Raw genomic sequence first — 3,628 nt, forward strand, 5'->3', positions numbered from 1 at the left:
GGTCCTAATAATAAAATTAAGTAGCAAATCCCCACAGGAGATTTGTTAATAAAAGCAGAATGTTTAACATCATCTCTCTGCTATTCATTCTGGCAATCAGATGTTCATGTTTCACAAAAACACTTAGATATACCTTGAAAAAAAATCCAGCAGGACCAGATGCAATTGGAGAAAGGTGAAAGCTTTGATTAGTTCTTTAAGGTTTTAACTGGATCTCAAATCTGTGACATGTCAGTGGCATTTTTTTTGTTTTGTTTTGTTTTGTTTTCCACCCCCTGTGCATTGCTTCCAGAATGGGATATTGTGTGCTATGTTATCCAGTTGGCTTTGTCAGAGATTTATCCCTATGGATCGATCAGTTTTCTAGCTTGGGGAGAAGCGGGAGCTTCTTGCATCATGAGTGGCTGTATAAAAGCCAGTTGGTAGGGAGGAGAAACAGAAATGAGAGACAGGCTTTTCTCTTGGTACAACTTTATTTCCTTCTCTTTTTTAGCATCATTTGCTAGAGCCTAGATAAGCAGTCAACATTACTGCTCTAGCAAAGGAAAACTATGGTAAAATGGGAGCAAGAGCTGAGAGAGATGGGTGGAGACTGACGTCTGGGGGAGAGGGTATATAATACAAGGTCAAGTCCAAAGGCAAGTTTGAGAGAAGCCAATTCTGGTCTACTGTTGGGCAGGCTATGAAATCCAGAGGAAGGGAATGAGGCTCTTAAACTCTAGGGACGAGATGATGGGACAATGAAGAACAGTATCCCTCAAGAAAATCTTCTGAAATATTAGGAAGAAGGACAACAAAACCCAACCTTCAGAGAAATCAGCTGGCCAGACAGAGACTAAGAAGCAAGCCCCAGTCCACGATTGAAGCAGAGGGCAAGATCACCAGCTGGCTTTGGTGCTTGTGGGAAGAGAGACTCTATGCATTCAAGGGGCCTAGACAGAGGAGATGAGAACAGGTAAGGAAGTTTCACATTCGTTGAGCATTTAATGTTCTATATACGCTTCTAATTTTTGCAGAAAGCCTGGGAGTGCTCTTTGCAAAAAGGTTTAATGATTTCATCCAAGATCATGAATTTATTAAGTGGAGAATGTAGGTCTGACTGACTCTAAAGCCCATATTCTTTCTTTCCTGCCATTTTTGGGCTTTTCAGGGATGGTTGTCATTATACTTGCAGAAGGTGAGTGTTAGAGAAGTCTAGCACTTGATGGCTTGCAGGGTGAGAACTATTAATGTGTTCCCCGTAAGCCTTTTGTTAGTTCACAGAGAGAGGAGGAAGCCTGGGGGTAGATAGGATGCTGCCTAATCAGGAGTCTGAAGGTGGTACCATCCCTCCTTCCCAGAAGTGTAGTTTGCTATGTTCCAGATTAACTGCAAGCGGCCTTGTGCTATCTCTTCGTGCCCATAGCCATTTTCCAAAGAATCCTCAGGACTCTAATAGTCCTTAAAGGAAATGCTGTGATAAAATATGAGAAGGTGCTCAATCTTGTAATTGATCAGGTAAAAGCACATCAAATGAACCTTTAGATACTATTTTCATGCCATCAGATAGAGGCAAATTATACATATTTTAATATCCAGTGTCTCTGGAAGTATGGACAAGATGGGACTCCAGTTTGCTGTTGGTAGGCATGTAACCTGGCAACACCCATTAAAATTTACACAGAAATTTCACCTTTAGTATGTTTCTTACCGAAATAACTATGTAAGCTTGCAAGGATATGTGTAAAATGATATTTTTTCCAGAACTGTTTAAAAATTAAAAACTGAAACCTGGCACAAGAACAGACACTCAGATCGATGGAATAGAATAGAGAACCCAGAAATGGACCCACAAACATATGGGCAACTAATCTTTGACAAAGAAGGAAAGAATATCCCATGGAATAAAGACAGTCTCTTCAGCAAGTGGTGCTGGGAAAACTGGACAGCAACATGCAGAAGAATCAACCTGGACCACTTTCTTACACCAGACACAAAATAAACTCAAAATGGATGAAAGACCTCAATGTAAGACAGGAAGCCATCAAAATCCTCAAGAAGAAAGCAGGCAAAAACCTCTTTGAGCTTGGCCACAGCAATTTCTTACTCAACACGTCTCCAGAGGCAAGGGAAACAAAAGCAAAAATGAACTACTGGGACCTCATCAAAATAAAAAGCTTCTGCACAGCAAAGGAAACAATCAGCGAAACTAAAAGGCAACCGACAGAATGGGAGAAGATATTTGCAAATGACATATCAGATAAAGGGTTAGTATCCAAAATCTACAAAGAACTTACCAAATTCAACACCCAAAAAACAAATAACCCCATGAAAAAATGGGCAAAAGACATGAATAGACACTTCTCCAAAGAAGACATCCAGATGGCCAACTGACACATGAAAAAATGCTCCACATCACTCATCATCAGGGAAATACAAATCAAAACCACAATGAAATACCACCTTACATCTGTCAGAATGGCTAACGTTAACAACTCAGGCAGCAACAGATGTTGGCGAGAATGCGGAGAAAGAGGATCTCTTTTTCATTGTTGGTGGGAATGCAAGCTGGTGCAGCCACTCTGGAAAACAGTATGGAGGTTTCTCAAAAAAGTAAAAATAGAACTACCCTACAACCCAGTAATTGCACTACTAGGTATTTATCCAAGGGATACAGGTGTGTTGTTTTGAAGGGACACATGCACCCCCATTTTTATAGCAGCACTATCAACAATAGCCAAAGTATGGAAAGAGCCCAAATGTCCATCGATGGATGAACAGATAAAGATAATGTGGTATATATATACAATGGAGTATTACTCAGCAATCAAAAAGAATGAAATTTTGCCATTTGCAACTACGTGGATGGAACTGGAGGGTATTATGCTAAGTGAAATTAGTCAGAGAAAGACAAATATAATATGACTTCACTGATATGAGGTTTTTAAGAGACAAAACAGATGAACATAAGGGAAGGGAAACAAAAGTAATGTAAAAACAGGGAGGGGGACAAAACAAAAGAGACTCATCAATATGGGGAACAAACTGAGGGTTGCTGGAGGGGGTGTGGGAGGGGGGATGGGCTAAATGGGTAAGGGGCATTAAGGAATCTACTCCTGAAATCATTGCTTCACTATGTACTAACTAATTTGGATGTAAATTTTAAAAAATAAAAAAATAAAGTTAAATTATAAAAAAAAAAAACTGAAACAAGTAAATATCCATCCATAAAGAAAAGTTAAATTACAGCAACATTTGTCCCTAAGGAGTATGATGAAGCCATTTAAAAATGAGGTTGTGAGGGAGAGGTGCCTGTGTGGCTCAGTGGGTTAAGGGTCCTACTCTTGACTTGGGCTTAGGTCATGATCTCACAGTTGTGAGACCGAGCCCCAGGTTGGACTCTGTGCTGCGTGTGGAGCCTGACTGGGATTTTCTCTGTCTCCCTCTCTCTCTGCCTCTCCCCCACTTGTGCTCACTCTCTCTAAATACATAAATAAGTAAGCAAACAAACATTTAAAAAAATGTGGTTGTGGGATTCCTGGTGGCTCAGTTAGTTAAGTGTCTGACTTTTGATTTCTGCTCAGGTCATGATCTCATGGTTGTGAGATCGAGCCCCACCTCAGGCTTTGCCCTGGGCATGGGGCCTGCT

The sequence above is a fragment of the Panthera leo genome, chromosome B3 (genome assembly GCF_018350215.1).
Source record: "Panthera leo isolate Ple1 chromosome B3, P.leo_Ple1_pat1.1, whole genome shotgun sequence".
Lineage (NCBI taxonomy): Eukaryota > Metazoa > Chordata > Mammalia > Carnivora > Felidae > Panthera > Panthera leo.